The following is a 23,976-nucleotide window of genomic DNA, read 5'->3' on the forward strand; positions in this document are numbered from 1 at the left end:
GGCTATGAAGGCCAACATACCATTTGCCTTCTTTACTGCCTGCTGCACCTGCATGCTTACCTTCAGCGACTGGTGTATGAAGACACCCAGGTCTCGTTGCACATTCCCCTCTCTCAATTTATAGCCATTCAGATAATAATCTGCCTTCTTGTTTTTGCTGCCAAAGTGGAAAACCTCACATTTATCCATATTATACTGCATCTGCCATTCATTTGCCCACTCACTCAGCTTGTCCAAATCACACTGAAGCATCTCTGCATCCACTTCACAACTCACCCTCCCACCCAGCTTTGTGTCATCTGCAAATTTGGAGATATTACATTTAATTCCCTCATCTAAATCATTAATATATATTGTGAATAGCTGGGGTCCCAGCACCGATCCCTGCGGTACTCCACCAGTCACTGCCTGCCATTCAGAAAAAGACCCGTCTATTCCTACTCTTTGTTTCCTGTCCGCCAACCAGTTTTCTATCCATCTCAATACACTACCCCCAATCCCATGCGCTTTAATTTCACACGCTAATTTCACATGCTTATGTGGGGCTTTGTCGAAAGCCTTCTGAAAGTCCAAATAAACCACATCCACTGGCTCCCCCTCATCAACTCTACTAGTTACATTCTCGAAAAATTCCAGTAGATTTGTCAAGCATGGTTTCCTTTTCGTAAATCCATGCTGACTCTGTCCGATTCTGCCACTGTTTTCCAAGTGCTCAGCTATTAAATCTCTTAGAATGGACTCTAGAACTTTCCCCACTACCAACGTCAGGCTGACTGGTCTATAATTCCCTGCTTTCTCTCTACCTCCTTTTTTAAATAGTAGGGTTACTTTAGCTATCCTCCAATCTGTAGGAACTGTTCCAGAGTCTACAGAATCTCGGAATATGACCACCAATGCATCCATTATTTCTAGGGCCACGTCCTTAAGTACTCTGGGATGTAGGTTATCAGGCCCTGGGGATTTATCGGCCTTCAATCCCATCAATTTCTCCAACACCATTTCCCTACTAATACTGATTTCTTTCAGTTCTTCCCTCTCACTAAACCTTGTGTTCCCCAACATTTCTGGTATGTTATTTGTGTCCTCCTTTGTGAAGACAGAACCAAAGTATGTATTTAGTTGGTCAGCCATTTCTTTGTTCCCCATTATAAGTTCCCCTGTTCCTGATTGTAAGGGACCTACATTTGTCTTCACCAATCTTTTTCTCTTCACATACTTATAGAAACTTTTACAGTCAATTTTTATGTTCCCCGCAAGCTTACTCTCGAACTCTATTTTCCCCTGCTTAATCAATCCCTTGGTCCTCCTTTGCTGAATTCTAAAGTGCTCCCAATCCTCAGGTCTGTTGTTTTTTCTGGCCAATTTGTATGCCTTTTCCTTGGATCTAATACTATCTCTAATTTCCCTTGTAAGGCATGGTTTGGCCACCTTTCCTATTTTACTTTTGCGCCAGACAGGAATAAACAATTGTTGCAGTTCACCCATGCACTCTTTGAATGTTTGCTATTGCCTAACACCGTCATCCCTTTAAGTAACGTTTCCCAATCCATCATAGCCAATTCGCGCCTCATAGCATCGTAGTTTCCTTTATTAAGATTCAGAATCCTAGTCTCAGAGTCAATTACGTCATTCTACATCTTGATGAAGAATTCTATCATATTATGGTCGCTCATCCCCAAGGGGCCTCGCACAACTAGATTGCCAATTATTCCTTTCTCATTACACAATACCCAGTCTAGGTTAGCCTTTTCTCTCCTTGTTTCCTCAACATATTGGTCACGAAAAACATCCCGTATACACTCCAGGAATTCCTCCTCTATTGTATTGTTACTAATTTGATTTGGCCAATCTATATGCAGATTAAAATCATCCATAATTACAGATGTTCCTTTATTGCATGCATCTCTAATTTTCTGTTTAATGCCATTCCCAACATCACCACTACAGTTTGGGGGTCTATATACAACCCCCACTAATGTTTTTTGCCCCTTAGTACTTCTCAGCTCTACCCATACAGATTCCACATTGTCGGAACTAATACCTTACCTCACTATTGCGTTAATTTCCTCTTTAACCAGCAATACAACTCCACCGCCTTTTCCTTTTTGTCTGTTCTTCCTAAATACTGAATACATCCTTGATGTTCAGTTCCCATCCCTGGTCACCCTGCAGCCATGTCTCCGTAATCCCGACTATATCATACCTGTTTACATTTATTTGCACGGTTAATTCATCCACTTTACTCTTTGCGTTAAGGCACAAAGCTTTAAGGCTTGTCTTTTTAACATTACTCGTCCCGTTCCCATTATTTTTCATTGAGGCCCTGTTTGATTCTTGCCCTTGATTTCTCTGCCTATCACTTTTCTTATTCGCCTTTCTGTCTTTTGTTCTTGTCTTTGATTCCCCCTCCTCTGACTCCTTGCATAGGTTCCCATCCCCCTGCCATTTTAGTTTAAATCCTCCCCAACCACTCTAGCAAATACCCATCCAGTTTGTGCTGGTCCCACCTCCTCCATCCCATTCTCTCAGTTCCTTCGCCTCCGTCGCATCTGTTCTGATGACGCTACCTTCAAAAACAGTTCCTCTGACATGTCCTCCTTCTTCCTTAACCGAGGTTTTCCACCCATGGTTGTTGACAGGGCCCTCAACCGTGTCCGGCCCATCTCCCGCGCATCCACCCTCACGCCTTCTCCTCCCTCCCAGAAACATGATAGGGTCCCCCTTGTCCTCACTTATCACCCCACCAGCCTCCGCATTCAAAAGATCATCCTCCGCCATTTCCGCCAACTCCAGCATGATGCCACCACCAAACACATCTTCCCTTCACCCCCCCTGGTGGCATTCCGTAGGGATCGTTCCCTCCCGGACACCCTGGTCCACTCCTCCATCACCCCTTACTCCTCAACCCCCACCTATGGCACCTCCCCATGCCAACGCAGAAGATGCAACACCTGCCCCTTCACTTCCTCTCTCCTCACTGTCCAAGGGCCCAAACACTCCTTTCAAGTGAAGCAGCATTTCACTTGCATTTCCCCTAACTTAGTCTACTGCATTCGTTGCTCCCAATGCGGTCTCCTCTACATTGGAGAGACCAAACGCAAACTGGGCGACCGCTTTGCAGAACACCTGCGGTCTGTCCGCAAGAAAGACCCAAACCTCCCTGTCGCTTGCCATTTTAACACTCCACCCTGCTCTCTTGCCCACATGCCTGTCCTTGGCTTGCTGCATTGTTCCAGTGAAGCCCAAAGCAAACTGGAGGAACAGCACCTCATCTTCCGACTAGGCACTTTACAGCCTTCTGGGCTGAATATTGAATTCAACAACTTTAGATCTTAAACTCCCCCTCCCCCCATCCCCACCCCGTTTCCTCCCCCTCCCTTTTTTTCAATAATTTATATAGATTTTTCTTTTCCCACCTATTTCCATTATTTTTAAATCTACAACTAATACCTTGTCAGTCTTTCCACCCCACCCCCACTAGAGCTGTACCTTGAGTGTCCTGCCATCTATTCTTAATTAGCACTTTTCTTAGATAATATCACCACCTTCAACACCTCTTTGATCCTTTTGTCTGTGACATCTTTTGATTACCTGCTCCTATCACTGCTTGCTTGTCCCTACAACCACCCCACCCTCAACTTCTCTCCCCCCACCCCCCACCTTAAACCAGCTTATATTTCACCCCTCTCCTAACTATACTTCAGTTCTGTTGAAGGGGCATCTGGACCCAAAACGTCGACTCTTTTCTTCTCCACCGATGCTGCCACACCTGCTGAGTTTTTCCAGGTAATTCTGTTTTTTTTTTTGGATTCCCAGCATCCGCAGTAGTTTTTTGTTTCCACCTCCCCCAGAACTGGTCCCAATATCCCAGGAATCTGAAAACCTCCCCCTCACACCATTTCTTCAGCCACATATTCATCCGATATATCCTGCTATTTCTACTTTGACTAGCATGTGGCACTGGTAGTAATCCTGAGATCATGACCTTTGAGGTCCTACTTTTCAACTTGCTTCCTAACTCCCTATATTCTGCTTTTAGGACATCATCCCTTTTTTTTCCTATGTCGTTTGTACCAATGTGTACCAAGACCACTGACTGATCACCCTCCCCCTTCATTCTGTCCTGCAGCCTCTCTGAGACATCCTTGACCCTAGCACCAGGGAGGCAACATACCAACCTGGAATCTCATTTGCAGTCACAGAAATGCCTATCTAATCCCCTTACAATTGAATCCCCTATAACTATTGCATTCCCACACTTTTTACTCCTCCCCTGTGCAGCAGAGCCAACTGTGGTGCAACAAATTTGGCTGTTGCTGCTTTCCCCTGAGAGGCCATTCCCCCCAACAGTATCCAAAGCGGTATACCTGTTTGGCAGGGGAATAGCCACAGGAAATTCCTGCACTGTCTGCCTAGTCATCTTGCTCTGCCTGGTGGTCACCCATTCCCTTCCTGCCTGTGGACTCTTAGCCTGCAATGTGACCACCTCTCTATACATGTTATCCACGATACTCTTTGCCTCGCGGATGCTCCACATTGCCCCCAGCCACCGCTCCAGCTCCAAAACCTGGGTTTCCACAAGCTGCAGCTGGATACACTTCCCACACACATGCTGGCCCCGGGCAATGGAAATGTTCCTGATTTCCCATATAGAGCGGGAGGAGCACACCACGGCTTTGAGCTCTCCTGCCATGACTTATCCCTTTAAATTAAGTTATCTTTTGGAAGATACTCAATATCAAATAATATCAATTACTCTAGGGCCCTTCTTCCCTGCTCCTCGTTGTTACAGAATATAGCCCTTACAAACAATGAACCACAAAATAAGACCTTAAAAACTATAAGCAATAAAACTAGGAAATACTTACCTCACAGTACTCAAAGGAACACCTTGTTCCCTCCTCACCGAACCCCCTAAGTCCAAATTCCAACTAAGGCACTCTGCAGCCCAAAGCAACACTGTAAGGTGGCCTGTTTTTATACTCTCTGAATCTAGCCTCTGAAAACCTGTTTAAGCCAGTTATCTAATTAATTAGTTGTAGCTGCAAGCAGAGCCTGTATAAACCCTGTTTTAAAGCTGGCTTAAAACTCACCTTCTTCCAATCCAAACAGCAACTTTTAGTTAATTACTAAATTAAAGCGAGACTAGACTTTAGATAGAAATTAACCCTTAAATTCCCTAAGTCACCAAACTCCAACTTAAGCATTCTACTGCAGCCCAAAGCAGCACTCCAATGCAGGAAACGTCCTGCTTCCCCAGCAGGAATTCAAAGGGAATGGCTGGGGGTGGTAGAGGAGGTCAGAAGTCACAATTTTACCAGGAATACATGGGTCCAGTGCTGCAAGCACTTCACCGTCCACATAAGATCTGGGAAGGCAAGTGGCATCTGGGTGAGAGGTCTCCAACTTTATAAACAGCAGCATTTTACATGAGCTCAGCAGACTGAGTACCCATTGTGCTCCCTCGTATTCTCAGAGCTAGTGTCCAGTGTCATTAGTCCCTCACATGTGGGGTGAAATTGAGAATGGGGCACAGCTGAGGAGCACAGCAGTGCTAGTTTATGTAATACTCTGAGAGTTGAGGGAGAGCGGCCTACTCGTGCATCATCTTCCCCTCACCTTGCAGGTGAAACATGTCCACAATAGCCGGGAGATGGCACAGACAGGAGGTGGAGTGTCAGACCATCACCAACTCATGGCCATCGTGGAAGTGACATTGGATATGGGTGGGTGGGGGGGGCAGTGGGTGGGTGGGGCTGCCATCCTGGCAGGCCATTAGCAATGGCAAGGCTGCAAGCCAGGAAGAGCAGGGTCATTTTATAGCTCTATCCTCAGGTGATGGGCATGGAGGAGGTTTTTTTGCTGTGGTGTGTAAACTGCTGTTATCTTTGCGGTTGTTTGTACTAAAGTATCTGCTGAGCTGTCTGAGTTCTCATCAACACCTTCTTCTTCCTGTCTTCCCTACAGGGCCTGCAGCCTGGGCCATGCAAAGGGAGCCAACGCCTATGTCGCCAGCCTCCTCAGCTGGAGCCACTCCACAGCCAGCACCACCACATCCGACCTTCACACACTCACCCCAGAAGGGCCACAATCTAGACCAGAGCAGGGAGAACAAGGTGGATAGCATATAATGAGTGAGCAGGAGGGGGAGAGTGAGGCAGAGTCAGCTGTGGGCAGTGCCCCTCAGAGAATGGAGGACAAAACACAGGCATGATCCGCAGGTTTAAGATGCTGGGCCCTGTGGATCACACACAAGGGGGGGTCTTGCTGGAGCATGGGACGTTAATGAGGTCCCTGTTGTTGGGGATTCCTGAGGCATTGCGGAGCCATAGACAGACAATGGAGAAGCCCATATAGCACTTCCTCAGGTAGTGTCCTCAGCCCAACCATCTTTAGCTGCTTCATCAGTGACCTTCCTTCCATCGTAAGGTCAGAAGTGGGGAGGTTCGCTGATGATTGCACAAAGTTCAGCAACATTTGCGATTTCTCAGATACTGAAGCGTTCCATGTCCAAATGCAGCAAGATCTGAGCAATATTCAGGCTTGGGTTGACAAGTGGCAAGTAACACTCATGCCACACAAGTGCCAGACAATGACCATCTCCAACAAGAGAGAATGTAACTATTGCCCCTTGAATATCAATGGCATTATCATCGCTGAATCCCTCACTATCAGCATCCTGGGGGTTACCATTGACCAGAAACTAAACTTGACTAGCCATATAAATATTGTGGCTACAAGAGCAGGTCAAAGGCTAGGAATCGTGCAGCGAGTAACTCACCTCCTGACTCCCCAAAGCCTGTGCACCATCTACAAGGCACAAGTCAGGAGTGTGATAGAATACCTACAATACAGGGACTGCAATGGATCAAGAAGGCAGCACACCGCCGCCTTCTCATGAGCAATTAGGGATGGGCAATAAATGCTGACCTAGCCAGTGATGTCCACAACCCATAAATGAATAAAAAAAAGGTGCTCCATCTTGGCTCAGGGATTTAAACATATGAGCTCCTCCACTGAGAGAGTGGCCACTGTCATGGAGAACCACATGCAGCACCACTCTGAGTGGATGCAGGAGCAGCACACTGACATTCACAGAAAGAGTGAGACTTTCTGTAGCATTAAGTGATCAGTGTCGCTGATGGCAAAGAGATGCATGGACTGGATGCCAGCTATACCTCCAGGCAGTGGCCTCATCAGCAATTGACAGTGCCTTCAAAGAGATTGATGAGGAGTCCACCCCTCAGAGCATCTCATCATCATCATCCTTTGCCTCTTCAACCCCCGACTCAGGAGCAATCTGTGCCACAAGTCCCTGTGACAGAGGCTGCCCCTACAATGATACAATGCAGAAACCTGTGGAGGAGCCCCCATGGGCACCTCCAAGACAAGGACAGATGTCATAAGCATCTCAGCCAGATGCAGAGACAAGGGAGCAGGCTAGCTCCGCTTACGGCAGGGAAAGGGGCATCACCATGTAGGAGTGCCCATGAGCGCAAGGCACCACACGGTTTGTTTCATTTTACGGGTCACCTGAGTGATGTTTGCTCCGTTTGTGTTTTCAATGATTTGTGTAGTCATTAAAATATTATTTGATGATATCACTCAGACTTCTATGTGTTCATGGATTGTAGTAGAGACTGAGGAGAAGACTGAGGGGGTAGGAGGGTTGCAGGGGGTTGAGGGAAGTGCCTATAGACTTGCTGCAGGTGCTGCGTCTGTGAGGTCAGCCAATGGTGGCAATGGAGACCCTAAGCTCCATGTTGATGGATGGCAATGGGAACATCCAATGTGTGCGCTGGATGGAAAATTGTCACGGAGGTTCAGGATCCGATTGGGAGTCATGTGACATAGGCCAAAGAGCCACTTAGGTGAAGTTGATCAATCGGTGTGGCCAGGCAAGTCAGCCAATCGCCGTAAGGCCAGGGATGGTGTCAGTGGCCTCCCTCCAAAGCACGGGCACCGGGTTTCTCCGCAGCATCCACTTTGGCCTCATCTACCCCCTCATCTTCCTCCTCTCCGCCCTCTTCTGAGAAAGAGTGGTGTATCATTCCCTCTTGCGCATCCAGCTCCAGTCCACTTTGTATAGGCACAGCGTGCAGCAAGCAACCACCAGTATGGAACACACTGGCTGGTTTGTTATGGAGGGCACCATCTGATCAGTAAGGCTACAGTAGCACATTTTCAACATGCTGATTGTTTGCTTATTTCAGGTTCTTGTAAGCACATGACCCTGATTCTAACATGTCTCTGTTTCCATGTCTGGACACCAGACTTGTGTCAGGAGCCACCTCCTCAGTGGATAACCCTTATCCCTCAGCAGCCTGAAGAAGCATGGTACACCACATGGACTGCAGCGGTTCAAGAAGGTGGATCACCATGACCTTCTCAAGGGCAATTAGGGATGGGCAATAAAAGTGCTGGTCTAGCCAGTGACGCCCACATCCTGTGAAAAAATAAAATGATTTGGTCTATAATGCACACACACAACTGAGCATACACCTGCAAGATGCACTTCCTGTAGTCACAGATCAGGAGGGCATTCAGTAAGTGAAATCCTTTTCTATTGAGGAATCTGACAGGCCCATCCATCAAGGCTATGTGGGTACAATAACCCCCTGAAGCTGGGGGAATCCATTGATGGTGGCAAAGTCTAATGTCTTTAGTGTCTGTGATGGCCCCTCTGTATCTAAATGGATGTATCCCCTGGTTGTTCTCTGGAATAAGGCATCTGACATGCCTGATGGTGTGATGAGCTGCCGATTGTGATATGCCACCCAAGTCCATGGTAGACCCCTGGAACTACCTGAACACATAAAAATTTATCACAGTGCTGACCTTGACAGCTGCAGGTAGAGGACTGCTGTGGGAGACCGTGTGGATGCAGCTCACTATGCATTATAGAGCAAATCATTTTATTTTTTTCACAGGATGTGGGCATCACTGGCAAGACCAGCACTTTTATTGCCCATTCCTAATTGCCCTTGAGAATGTGGTGGCGATCCACCTTCTTGAACCACTGCAGTCCCTGTGGTGTAGGTGCACCCACAGTGCTGTTAGGGGAGGGAATTGCAGGATTTTGACCCAGCGCCAGCGAAGGAGCAGCAATATATTTCCAAGTCAGAGTGATGTGTGACTTGGGGGAGCTTCCAGGTGGTGGTGTTCCCATATATCTGCTGCCCTTGTCCTTCTAGATGGTAGAGGTCAGAAGTTTGGGAGGAAAGTCTGAGACCATCTGCCTTGATAGGCACAGACTCCAGCAATGGCACTTGGTCTTCTGCAGGTAACTGATTCATGGGCAGTATAGCCAATGTCTTGGGCAGTACCTTCTTCATCTCGCAGCCTCCTCCTGGCCAGGAGAATGTCTCTGCTGAGGCTCCTCCTCGTTGCTGTCAGAGTAGCCTGTTCCTGTCTCCAGTCCCTCAGCTGTCAGTGGTTTGTGCAGCAGGGCTTTCTCTGCCAGCCTCTGCTGCCCAGGTGAAGCTTGCAACCTGACGCCCCTCTCAGGACTCCAACCGCACAATAGTGAGAAATACAAGCCTCTCAGCACCAGTGATGCAACTCTGTGCCACTGGTTGAGCAGCTCAACATGATTGTTCATCTTTTATATTAGTCGATCAACACCCCCAGTAGTCCTGATGCCTCCCCTGCTATGTGTACGCCAGCTTTACCCGTGTTCCAGACACCGTGACCTGGATTTTCACCAAGTCGGGATGACTTGAGAGTCTTTTAAGAATGGCGGGTGGGCCCTGATTCCAGAATTCCCAATCCCATTCCCGGGCTGTCTGATTTTCGGAATTGCCTTTACCAGGCGCCATCTGTTTGCTGTAAAAAGCCCACATCTGGCATTCCCAACCTGGGCAGCTCCATTGCGGAGAGAGATATCTCCTACTCATCTGCAATTTTCATTAAGTCAGGCTAGGTTTTTAAAGAGTTGTGACTCAAGATCTGCACGAGGAGACCTTGTCAAAAGTAAGCTCAAAAGGTCCTCCTCATGTCCTCCATGCCACACTCTAACCTTCCACCCACCTCCATGGCCCCTCATGCCTCCTTATGCCAAGCTAGGGCACTTACATGCCCATTGTCCAACTATACAAAGTATAGAACCAATGAACAGGATAGAGTCAGTAGGATGTGTTAAAGAAATCTTTTTTAAAATTCATTCATAACTTCCTACTATGTGAAAGAAGGCAATAAAAGTGTCAATCATTCAGACCCTTTAAAATAACAATAATAAAATCCACAAACCCTTGGAACCACAAGGTTGTGTCAATAAACATTGTGAAATTGACAGCAGAGGTCAAAGAGCCTGAGCTGTCAATCAAACAATGTTTTCTCTGAGGCGCAGCTATTTCAACAAACCTAATAATTGTCTGGACTCTCAGCCAAGCCTCATTATGTATGCTTGGCTGAGTGCCAAGACATCCATTTCTCTTCTTGAAACACCTTCCCCTGCAATTGAAAACCCAAAACTGGCCGGATGATGCATTTTAATTGGCTCCATAGCTAAACAGGCACTTAATTGGAGGTGTGGCAGGTTCCACACCCCCGCCCAGTATGTGGTTCGATGCTGGGTGGTACATCCAGTTTCATTCCTTTTTTGAGGCTTTGTTGCAGTTTGATACAGCTAGGCAGCGATAGGGCATTTTTAAGAGTTAACCAAATTGTTGTGGGTCTAGAGTCACATGTAGGCCAGATCAGGTAAGGACGGCAGATTTCTGTCCCTGAAGGACATTAGTGAACCAGTTGGGTTCGACAATCGACAATGGTTCCATGGTCATCATTAGACTTTTAATTCCAGATTTTTGTTGAATTCAAAATCCGCTATCTGCTGAGGCATTACCCTAAATTTCTGGATTATTAGTCCAATGACAATACCACTATGCCATTGCCCCGTCATAAGGTTAAAAAAGCAGAATATTTTTTTTAAATGTGTGAAACTAAATGCTGATGTTCAGAGAGACTTGGGCATACTTGTACAAGGAACACAAAATGTTAGCATGCAGATACAGCAAATAAGTAGGAAAGCAAATGGCATTTTAGCCTTTATTACAATGGGATTGGAGTACAGGAATAAGCAAGTCTTGCTGCAGTTGTATAGGGCTATGGTGAAATCACACCTGCAGTACTGTGTGTAGTTTTGGTCTCTATATTTAAGTGAAGATAAACTTGCATTGGAGACAGTAGGGCAAAGTTTCACTATATTGGTCCCCAGTGAGAGGCGAGTAAATTGGGTCTATATTCTCTGGTGCTTAGAAGAATGAGAGGTGATCTCATTGAAACATTCAAGATTATGAACGGGCTTGACAGGGCATATGCTGAGAGGCCGTTTCCACTGGCTGGGGAATCCAGGACATGAGGGCACAGTCTCAGGAAAGGGTTGGGACTGAGATGAGGTGAAATTTCTTCACTCAAGGGGTTGTGAATCTTTGGAATTCTCTATCCCAGAGAGTTGTGGACTCTCCATTGTTGACTATATTTATTGATGAAATAGATTTTTGGTCTCTCAAAATTAAGAGGTATGGAGTTGAAACCTAAGATCAGTTATGATCATATTGAATGGTAGAGCTGGCTTAATGGGCCTCATGGTCTACTCCTGTTCCTATCTCTTGTGTTTTTGACTGCAGTGTGGTAGCTAGCTATTGGTTCAGTCTTATACTTCTTTGTGTGGCCACATAAATCTCAGATGCACATTGCAACCATTGGTTCCTTCAGGAATGTCTATACCATTTCTTGTTCATCGTTGGTTCAACGTTTAGTCAGTTATTTCCCTACATCGGCTACGTGCCACTTGTTCCTTCCTAGTAGGGTTTTACGTCAAGACTATACCAATCAGACCTGTGATTCTATAGCAACCCAAGCTAGTTGTTAGGAATGTTTAAAACAGACTTTTCCTCCAAAATAAATGCAAAATCCTCAACAATCGAGTATTCCCCAGTAATGACGGGCGGGATTTTCCACACCCGTCCCCCACTGGGATTTTCCAGTCCTGCCGCAAGTCAATGGACTTCTGGCTGGAGCACCGCCTCGGTTGCGGCTGGTCCCACCTGCGACAGGGCCAGAAAACCCCAGCCGTAATTTTAATATTCTTCTTTTGGGGTGAACTTTAAAACCAAACTCAGATCACACAGAGGCCCCAAATTACACAATTTCATTTTGCCAATATCACATTTAGTAATTTTCTTCACTAGCATAGTTATGCATAATCTATATTTCTTTACTACCACCATTACCACTCCCTTTGCCTTTTGTTCCATGGCATTATTGGTATTTAATTTCTCCCACCCTCTAACGTATCCCAGACCTTCCTTTCTGTTCCACCTGACCCCCCTCCTTTTTCAACAGCATAATGCCAATACATTCCTACCTCTCTTCAGTACCAAAGAAGAGTAATATTGGGCTCAAAACATTAACCCTTTTTCCTCTCCACAGATGCTGCCAGAACTGCAGAGTTTTTTCCAACATTTTAAGTTTTTATTTCAGGTCTCCAGCAACTGCAGTACTTTGCTTTTAGATTATTATGCATAATCTATCTTGTATTTCTGCTGCTGAAACTCTTATCCATGATTTTGATACCTCCAGTCATGACTATTCCAATATAATAAAAGCATAATACTGCAGATGCTGGAAATCTGAAACAAAAATAAAAATAGCTGGAAAAACTCAGCAGGTCTGACAGCATCTGCGGCGAGGAACACAGTTAACGTTTCGAGTCCGTATGTCTGTGTTCTGATGAAGAGTCATACGGACTCGAAACGTTAACTGTATTCCTCTCTGCAGATGCTGTCAGACCTGCTGAGTTTTTCCAGCTATGACTGTTCCAATGCTCTCTTGTTCAGCCATCCATGTTGAACACCTTTCTTTTAAATTGAGCTCATCCAAATCTGCTGCCCATAACCTAACTTGCACCAAGTTCTGTTCATCCCTCACTTGTATGTTCTCAGAACTACTTGGGCTCCCAGCTAGCAATGTTTTGATTGAAACATTTTCATCCCTCCCTCCAGGGCCTTTGCCATTTTTATCTCGGTAATGTCCTCCAGCCCACCAACTCTCTAACAGTTCTGCAATGCTACAATTTTTGCCTTTCGTGCATTTCTGTTTCTCATTGTTCCACCATTGGCAACCATAATTTCTGCTATGTAGACCCAAAGTTCTGGAATTTCCTCCTTAAACCTCTCTACCTCTCTCTTCCTTGACATGCTCCTTAAAATCTACCTCTGTGACCATATTTTTGATCATTTGTCCTAACTTCTCATTATTTTGTTTGATAATACTCCTGTTGTTGCCCTAAATTTTAGCTAAAAGTCTATTTGCATAAAATCAGTGAATTTAAGACTCTAATTGAACATTGCACTTGAAATTGGATTTTACCTCTCGGTAACAGCATTAAATGCAGATAATGATGTTTCAAGGAATGAATATACCTAGTTACAACAATCTTTCTCCAAGCTGTCAAACCTGCTCAATTTGTCAGCAGTAATTTCTCATTGTGAAGAAGTCAGTAAGTAAATGCCAGGAATTCTCTCGGGATCATACCTGTTTTGTTGTTCACCTGTGAAGCAATAATGGGATTAATTTCCGCTTCAAATAGCTCTTTTTGTGAAACATACCAACACTAAAAGGCAAAATCCACTCGTGACAATTTTGATGAAGTAATAAAGCAACATTGAAAGATACTTTAATAAATGATATGATGATAAATAGTTCACTTCTCTGTTTCTGGCTGGAGCAATGATCAATTTTTCTGGTGAGTATGATTATTTTTACCAAAAACATGCCATTTTTTTCAGGTAGGTTAATCAAAATGGTAAGATAGTACTTAACAAACATGGAAATCAATCTGTTAAATGTTATTGTTCACAATTGGTTAGAATTAATAACAAAACCTCAGACTCTGAGCAGCTGATAGAAGCAAACAACGTACCTTGTACCTCAAATGCTCATCTGTTTTTTTGAGGGAGGTCTTGACGAACAGAATGCGTTGTCAAGTGATAATGGGAGTGAATGTGATACACATAATAGAACTATTACATTACAGGACAATTACCCAGAGTGGGTGCTCGGGTGACAAATGCCCCATAGGATTCTAATGGATGGAGGAATGCAACAATTGTCAGGTGTGGAGGAAAAGCTACTGGCAAGTTCAAATATTGGTTGAATGTTTACGATGATGGCCAAGAAGTGAGGTCCATGAACTGACAGAAAAGGATGAAAAAGTGGAACATAAGGAAGTGCAGTGCAAGTATTGATAGTGGGCACAGAAATGATTTTTTTGTCATGAGCTGTAGAATGTTTTACCAATAGTGCAAGAGGGAGATCTCAAAGTCATAGTCCCCATAGACATAAAGTGAAAGTAGGGGCCATAGCTTGAATAGATTAGCCAACAAAATAAAGACCATAGAACAGTCAAGAAACAGAAGTCCTTATGATAGTCAAGTTTTGATGGCTGCCAATAAGCCTGAGGATAAACTAATAAAAGAAGCAAAACAAAAGGAGCTAGATGGTTGGAGAAAGTTTAGAGTTTATTCTGAGTACCAGATAAGAGTCAACAAGCTTTATCACATAAGTGGAGTTGTACTGAAAAAGTCCTTTAAAGCTAAAGTGGGGTTAGTGTCTCAGGATTCTGAAGAGTGATTGGGCAATACGGATGTTAGAGTGGACTGCACAACAGCTGAAAAAGTAATCATAAAATTCTTTTTAGCTCTTTTGGCCCTATATTTATGTATGTCCAGTGACATAAAGGCCACATTTCTTCTGGCCAATACTTTTCAGAGAAAAGTGTTTCTGAAGCCATCCATAGGGGCAGCAGATCCTGAAGGAAACTATGGAAACTAAACAAATTCTTTGGCATGAATGATGCCTCCAGAGTATCATATTTTTTGGTGAGATCAGGTTTTCTGAAAATAGCTTGTATTCAAGTAAAAGCAGATCCCCACAATGTTTTATTGGTACCGTGAAGTAAGCTCTCATAATACATCTTGTTGATTTCTTATGGGGTGATATTGTAGAATTTGAGAAATATATTATTAATAAGATTTGGGCAGAATTTAGACCCAGACTTGTGGGGCCTTTAAATATATTGGTTTAGATATTCATCTAAGTATATCTGGAATAACTTTAAATCAACAATCCTATTTAGAAAGTGTTACTATCATCCAAATTAATCATATTAGGTAATCACAGAAGAGTGATCTTACATCTAAAGAGTCAGAGCAAATGCGAAGCTTGGTTGGCTAGTTAAACCAACTGTGCACTCAGACTAGGCCAGATGCTAGTTTTGATGTGTTGGAATTAAGTACTAGAATGAAACACCCTATAAAGTATGGGATATCTTAAGAGCAAATAAGCATTGCAAAAATTACATCTGGAAAAAATGCGCACATAATTTCCCATCCCGAAAGAACATGAAGCTATATAATTTTCTTTTAGTAGATTTTCTGATGATAAATTTCTTGATAGGTATAGGCTGGTTTCATAGGGCAGAATTTTCCATTTGATGTGTGGGGGCGGGCACCACATGTCCACGTGTAAAATGACGAGTGTTGACATCGGGTGAGCGTACCGACGTCACCGCGCGCCATCGCGATATTTCGCTGGGCATGTGCGCGATGAAGTCTGACACGCCCACCAATAATTAACGGGCCACTTGAGGCCCTTTAGTCTTCAATCGACGCCGATTTTTTGGCGTCCGTGTGATCTTCGGGTTGGCGCATTGGCGCAACGGGCAGGCGGATCGGAGACATTTGTATTAACCTCGTCCACGGGTGGGATGAGGGCTCAGTGGGGTCGTGAATTTTCTCTGTGAAGTATTTATTGGTGAAAGTTTTTCAAACATTCCTGTGTGATCTGCAGTGCTTCAGAACCTATCCCAGCTGCTTTTCCTGAACTCTTAACCTTCAGGTCAGCACTCTGCAGTGAGGAATCTTTTCTGGGCCTGCAGGTTTCAGGAAGCCTTCCCTTAGCCTGGGTATGGGATCTGATCTGTCCACTGAAGGCAGCTCCTCTGAGGAGGAAGGGAGGGCTAGAAGGGGGAGGAGGCCAGGAGTGCACATTCAGCCTCCAGGGGAGCCACCTTTGGGAGGACAGGCGCAGGCACATGGGGTGCGGGCCAAGAAGTAGACCAAGGAGGAAGGGGCTGCAGAATACGCCACTATCCTGCTGCCAGGGTATACAGGCGGCGAAGCAGCTACCTCAATATGTCTGAGGTGCGGTGCCGAAGGAGGCTCCGACTCTCAAGGGAGACAATCAACTATATCTGTCGGATGATTGGCCCTGAGATGTCCCCTAACTGTGACACCCCATGCCAGTGGCTCTAAAGGTCACAGCTGCCCTCAATTTCTATGCCACTGGCTCCTTCCAGGGCTCGGTGGGTGATCTTTGCAGTGTCTTCCAATCAGCTGTCCACACTTGTGTCAAGCAAGTCACAGACTTTCTGTTTAGGTGTGCATTGACCGTCATCTACTACCATTGGGACCAGGCAGGCCGGACATAGCAAGCCAGAGGCTTCGCGGCCATTGCTGGCTTCCCTCATGTCCAGGGTGCAATAGACTGCACACATGTGGCCATCAAGGTGCCAGCAGGTGAGCCCAGTGCCTTCGTCAACAGGAAGGGCTTCCACTCCATGAACGTGCAGATAGTGTGTGACCACAGGATGCAGATTCTACAAGTCTGTGCAAGGTACCCAGCCTGCTCCCATGACGCCTACATCCTCAGACATTCCCAGGTGCCAGGGCTCTTCAGTGCTCCAGCCCGACTTGATGGATGGCTGCTGGGTGACAAGGGCTATCCCCTCAGAAGGTGGCTCATGACACCTCTCCGCCATCCAAGAACAGAAGCTGAGCAGCGGCACAATAGGAGGCAGGGCGCCACAAGGGCTGTGGTGGAGAGAGCTATTGGTCTTCTCAAGATGCACTTCCGATGCCTGGACCGTTCAGGGGGCGCACTCCAGTACCCCCCAGATCATGTGTCGGTGATAGCGGTTGCATGCTGTGCTCTCCACAATCTTGCACTGGAAAGGGGGTCACAGTGGACGAAGAAGATGTAGACACAGTGTCTGCGGCTGCACACGATGAGTCCAGCAGTGATTCAGAGGATGAGCATACACAGGGGAATGCTGAGGGGGTAGACGCTGTCCTAGGACCACTCCAGGGAGGCAGGGACACCCGGGATGCTTCAATCCAACGGACCTTCAGCTAGCACAACACAGATGGATCACCAGGACAAGCCTGGGCTGCCGCCTCGATTCTTGACACCTAAGTGCAAAATCTGCCAGGTCAGCAGCACTAACTAAGGCCCTTGTAAATAAAGCTGAATGTCCAACATATCACTCATTACACTTTTGTCAACCATACACATGCAGAAGAAACAAGGCACCCTCAGCCGTGGTCACACATCTGGCATTTAATATGTGAAATAAAAGAAGTTATCACAAATAGAAAACAATAGTGTAAACAATCAAAAAGAAATCATAAGGACCTCATCTTGGGCCAACACAAAAGCACCAGTGAAAAACCCGTGGTGTGCCTAAGGTGCCTTATGCTTTCGTTTGCAGGTGCTACATCTTGGTGTTGCCCCATCGCTCGGAGTGGCACCTGAGCCGGCCTGCTGTCTCTGCTGTCCTGTTGGCCTTGATGACCTTGGCTGTCGTCCTCTGGCCCGTGGAGCCTGTGCTGGTCCCACCTGCGAAGGAGCTGCCAGTTCCACAGCTGGCACCTCCCCAGTTGTCACAGCCTCATCAGACGATATGGTCACTGGGAGAGAGGCACAGGAGATGCCGCCCTCAACCGGAGCGTCCTGAGAGGAGCCCACAGAGACAACAGGCAGCTGCTGCACCGATGTGAGGTTGCTTCGGACCCCCTTGCTCACCGTGGATGGATGGGCAATGAGCTGGGAAGCTTGATGCCCACACTATCTCCTACACTGGCACTGACCGGCTGAGGTCATTGCTGATGTGAGGGCTTGCTGGTCAGAGCACATCCCCAGGAAGCCCTGGCGGCTCTCCTGGAGCAACCTCTCCATGAGAGTCGCCACTCTCTCCAAGGAGGACGCATGGCGCTCGGACATGTGGTTCATTGCTTCAGGGATCATCCGCGTAGACTTCTCCACCACGGAGGTCAAGCCAAGCATAGCCTCATGTATCTCCCCCAGATGCTCCCACACACCCGGCCGCATTTTATGCACCTGCTGCATTGCGGACAACTCCAGAGGCACATCATCAGGCACCGACTGAGCATGTGCCTGGTCTCCTGCAGTCCTCTGACTGCTCGCACCACGGGCACACTCTGTCTCTGCCAGCTCCTCCAGCAAGTGTGAAGTGCCCTCACCGCTGTGCCCTGGGACATTAGCCGTTGTTGTAATTCCCACCGAGGTGCTAGTATCTGCGCTGGTTCCTGCCTGGCAGAAATGGTGTGACGCTGGTGAGACTTCAAGCCACTCAGATGTGAGAGGGGGCCTCTGCTGCTCCTCCTCCCGGCCCTGTTCCGATGATACTGAAAGGAAGAACAAGGACAGTGGATCAGTTAACGTGCAGACAATGACAAAGCTCATCCCTGTCCCCCCGGCTCATTATGAGCTCAACCTTCCATAACCAATGGCCCAGCAATGTTGCAACAATAACTAATTTAACAATCATCAGTGCTATGGCTGTTGGGGGGACAATGCTGACCTCACTGTTGGGCTTAAATACCTGGCTGTGTCATCCCAGCCTCACCGACACCAGTGGACCTGGGTGCATGGTGCCTCTCCAGATCAAGGGCCTCCTGCTCAAAGCGGCTTAGTATGGAATCCTGTGCCTGGACACCTCCAGTCCTCACACGCTCGGCCGCGTTATGCACATTCTTCTCCTGAAAAAGAGAGAAAGTATTGACTAGAGCAAATTGCACATGGACTCTGTTCACGCACGGCCCACCCCAAACAGAGCCTCAAGTGCCTCCTCACCCCCCTGCTGCCGATCACTCACACAAAGATGCTAGGCCTGCTCCCCACCCCCTCCACCTTGGTCACATGCTGACTACATCACATTAAGAACCACACGGTATTTCCTCCCGTAGTAAGGAAGCGCAAGCACGTGCATCGTAGAGGGCAGCAGATGGTTCATTGCCACGCCACTTTGAAGCTCCCCTTCCACCATCTCATCACCCTGACTAGGACATGTCCTGCAGTTCTGAGTCTGCGCCCAGGTGCAGCTCCTCCAGGCTGTCCCCAAACCAGTCACGTGGGACTCAGATCAACACATGCTGTGGTGGAAAACTCGTCTCCTCATGACCCACTCAGGCTGACCTCAGCATGGGCACTATCTGCTTGCCCACCCAGCAAAGGAAAAATGTCATCAATGATTCAATGCAGTCATGACACTGAGATTTGGGGGAGGGGGGAGGGGGGAGGTGCCGCAGATGGTAAGGCTACCTGCTGGGTTAAATGCCTAATGCCAACATGGTACTCACCCTGCCAGAGTGCAATAAATCATTGAAGCGCTTACGGCATTGGATCCAGGTGAGCTACACCACGTCGTGGGAGCTCACCACCTCCGCCACCTCCTCCCAGGCATGTTTCATCAAGTGGGGGGGCCTCCTCCTCTCATCCTGAGGGACCAACACCTCCCACCGTGCTGCCACCTCCTCGAGGAGGGCAGCAATGCAGTCATCTGAAAAATGAGGGCGCTCTGGCCCCCCGCTGGCCTACCCTCCAGCCTGGCCTGCTCCGCTGGCCTACCCTCCAGCCTGGCCTGCTCTCCCAAACCCCTCTGCTGCGGCCAAGCGCTGGCCATTGTGAGTAGCCTACAAAAAGGCTGCTAGGCCTTCTTTTATATAGACTGCCGAGTCGCCACTGGACCCAGCGGTCTGTGCACGCCCGCCGCTGCCCGCACACTCCTGCTATCCTCGGGAGTTGGGAAATACGCTGGGCAGGCCTTAATTGGCCCATCCGCATAAAATGGCAGCGCGGACCTGATCGCAGGCAGTGATCATTCCCATTCCGCCCCCCCGCCAGACGGAAAATTCTGCTCATAATATTTCTAATACGTGAGAATGGGAAATTGTGTCCTTTAGCTTGGGAAGTTAAGAAAATTAAAATGATGGTTTAAAATACTCTGGCTGGGGAAACACTGGCTCCTGTGGAAACAGTGGATATGGGATTCTGTTTGCCAAATGTTTTCAATGAGCCTCAATGGGTCTAATGATGATGGTATACCAATTGAATGCTACGTAAATTATCGTTCATTGGGGGATAATTTACATTCTACGAAAAGGGTGAGTGAGAAAAGGTAACAGATTGAAAGGAAATCTCTAAAATTAAATGGATGGATTCAAGCCACCAACTGTCAAATTGTTTCACCAAAAGAAATGCAAGTAGGAAGAAATTGTTAGAGGAGAGACATCTCACAATGAATCGTTCGTGCCCTCTGGCGTCGGGCATGTTCAGTGGCGTGAGCAGACAATATGGCGAGAAGGCTAAAAATCGGTATCATGGCTTTGTGAAACCAGTTTGTGATTGTCCACTCAATCCACCGATGGCGGGCCACGTTTCCCGCCATCGGACATTGGCCACCTCATTGTAATACATCAGCATATCATTGTAAGACCAGCCCACCGGTCTCATCTCTCCCCGCAGCTGTATCATCTGCCCATGTCGGCGGGAAAACACACCGGTGCAGAACGCGTCTTGACAACTGTGATGTGCAGAAGTCGGGACTTACTGCCAAGGCCTTGCTCACATTGTGGATGCCGGAGGAGCAGAGGATGCTGGAGCCCAACAACAACCTGGAGGGATGTCCATGGCATGCTGGGTGGATTCTCATGGACATGGATCTGCTGCGAAGCAGCTCACGGAAGTTGGAAAATCACCGTTGATGCTCACAAAGGATGATGGTCAAGGGGGTGAGAAGGGAAGGTCTAGGATCGGCTGGGAGAGGAAGACGTGTCAGGGGGTTGAGATTGGGAGTGGGAGAATGAAGGTGTCAGGAGGATGTTGGGGGGAATGAAGGTGTTGGGGCAGTGAGGTTGTAGGGGGAGGGAGTAAGCGGGGGTTAGAGGGAGTAATGGGGGAGAACATGGCAACTGGGGAGGTAGGTGTATGGGGGGTCGGTGTAAGGGAAGGAGTTTGGAGGGGGAAAGGAGTGCAGAGAAGGGAGGGAGTCCAAGGGGAGGAAGAAATATGGGTGGAGGAAGGAGTTGGGAAGGGGTAAAGCTGGAGGAAGAAGTGAGGGTGTCTGAGGGAGACAGGAAGGGGGAGGGACTAAGTGGGATGAAGTCTGGGGGAGTGGGAGGACCAAGGTGGGGGGTAAAGTCTTCTGTGGGGGAAGGGGTTCCAGGGGGAAAAGGGTCCAAAGGGGGAAGGGGATCTGGTGGGGGGAAGGGGTTGGAAGGGGGGCAGGAGATCCGGGGGTAAAGGGGTCCTGAGTGGGGGAAGGGGTCCGAGGTGGTGGGGGGGTGGTTGCTGGATGTCCAGGTGAATGTGCGAGGGAGGGTTCAGTTGCATCCCTGACTAGGGAGCGAACTGAGTGTGGGTGTAGAATGAGGGAATGGTGAGAATGACCGAGAGCAGAGTCAGGCAGTAGGGTGAGTGTTCGGCAATAGCGGAAGGGATGGTGAGGGTGGTTCATGGGGACTTTAAGGTAGACAAGGACCCTGGTGGGGGGAAAGAGGAGGTCGGGGAGGTGAATGTGGAAGGGGGTGAGATTTTCGGGAACAAACCTGGACATCCCCAAAGGAAAAGGGTTGTGGCTGGCAAGTCATGGGGGCGGGGTGGTGAATCCAGACCATGCTGTCCAAATTGAAAGTGAAACAAGAGTCGCTATGGGCGAGATCAGGTGCTGCATGGGAGTGTGATCATTGGGTGGGTGGAGATGCAGGTCAGCTCAGATGGCCAACTGAAAGCGAACCCCAGCAGGCAGCATTGAAAATGCTCAGAACAGTGAGATTAATATGGTAGCTGAAGGATCCACGTGCGTGGGAGAGTGCTTGCACAAGGTTCTGAAAGACCCTAACAGAATTACCTGGAAAAACTCAGCAGGTCTGGCAGCATCGGCGGAGAAGAAATCAGTTAACGTTTCGAGCCTTCATGGCCCTTCGGCAGAACGGGCCATGAAGGCTCGAAACGTTAACTGATTTCTTTTCCGCCGATGCTGCCAGACCTGCTGAGTTTTTCCAGGTAATTCTGTTTTTGTTTTGGATTTCCAGCATCCGCAGTAGCTTTTAGCTTTTTGTTTTTATCTGAAAGACCCTGGCCCACACACACTTCTCCCTCCAGAATCACTCGTTGGCCAGCTGTTCCCTCTGTGGTGCCAGAGGACGAGGTTGAGGGTCTCATAGGCAAAGGGGATTCTGAGGGAGATGACAGCCTCTGAGATTCCCGAGTGGATATCCCAGGGGTGCCCAACTGTCTCTCCTCCTCCCTTCAGGTGCTCAGGGGCCCCGGCCTGGCTCCTTAAGGGGAAGGAGCATTTGGAGGGAAGTCGAGGTGTCCCGTTTCCCTCTCATGTTGCTACTGCAGGGACTCATCCATGGCTCCCACGATGGACAGCAGGTTTGCACACATTTCCATGTTGTGCTTACCAGGGTCTCCAAGGCATCCACCATCCTCCCCATGAGGCCTCCATACACGCACATGTGGGCACCACTTCATCAGAGAGCAGGCAGATGTACTCCTCCAACTTGCGTGCCACTCTGCTGAGGGCTTCCAACAGCTCTGTGTGACGTTCCCACACCTTCTGCTAACTCTTCACGATGATTTGGAAGGCCAAATACAGAGACTCGTCATTTGACTCAGGCCTCACAGAAGTCTCTTCCCCAATAGTCCTCAGAATGCCGCGGAGCACAGCTGAACCTGCCTCCTCCTGCTGCGGACATATGTCCGTGCGGTGACCACCAGATTGTGAACCCAAGCCTGCTCTAGATCTCGGTCTCACCAAGGTATGTGTCTCTGCGCTGGTGCAGGGTGTGGGTAAGTGCTGTGATGGGTCTTCCAGGCTGCTTATTTCCAGCTCTTCAATGGAGGAGGTGTCCTCTTGGCTGGAGGTGACGACCTGGATGGAGTTGAGGGACTCGCTGGCTGAGGGTGTTGGTTGCTTGGCAGAGCTCCCTGTGAACCAAAGTAGAGATAATTAGTGCATGTCAACAGATTTAAAAAGCAGGAGAGAGAGCACTCACATTTGCATTGAGAGAGGGATGATGTGGTGCAGGATCCTCAGGTGGGTGTTTGCTGCCGACGTCATCATCAGGCACGGTCCACATCCTCACCAGTCAGTGCACACTCCTCAAACTGAGTGAGGGGCCTAATGTGGGCCACTCCATCCCCTGGTCTGGGACCTCTTCCTGCTGATGTGAGCAGGCTTCTTCTGCATGAAAACAGATGGAGAGAGTGTGAGCAGGACACATGGGACTGTGTGGAATGTTTGTGTGGTGAGCGGAGCCATGGACAGGATGAGGACGCGAGCTCCAGAGGATATGAGCCTGATGGAGATGTGAGGGTGTGTGTGAGAGTTAGTGGTGTTGCCCATTGAGGTGTGAGATCCCTGTGGATGTGTGATGGGTTTGTGAGTGTGTGAGTTGGGAGTGATGAGAAGAGTGACTTATTCTGGTGGAACGGAGGAGGTCATTCATCCTCCTGCGGCACTGGGTGGCTGTTCTCTTTTGCAGGGCATTGGTGCTGACCACAGCTGCCACCACCTCCCAAGCCAGATTAGCGAGTTTGCTGCCCATCCTGCAGCCAGACTGGGCTAGTGGACATCACGGCGAGCCTCCGCTGCATGCAAAATGCGCTCGAGGGATGCGTCATTTAACCAGGGCACTGCAGTCTTTTTGCCTTTCGAGGCCATCCTGTCTTCTTTGCAGCAGTCCTGGGCTGGAAGCACTGAGAGGTGTGCACGTGGCTGGACTTTAAATATAGCGCCTGGCGTGACGAAGCAATGAGGTGATGGCGTGACGGGCGAATGAGAGTTTGCCTGCCATGGAAACGATGTGTTGCCCGGGAATGCATAAT

This window comes from Cetorhinus maximus, chromosome 1, assembly GCF_964194155.1.
Source record: "Cetorhinus maximus chromosome 1, sCetMax3.hap1.1, whole genome shotgun sequence".
NCBI classification, from domain to species: domain Eukaryota; kingdom Metazoa; phylum Chordata; class Chondrichthyes; order Lamniformes; family Cetorhinidae; genus Cetorhinus; species Cetorhinus maximus.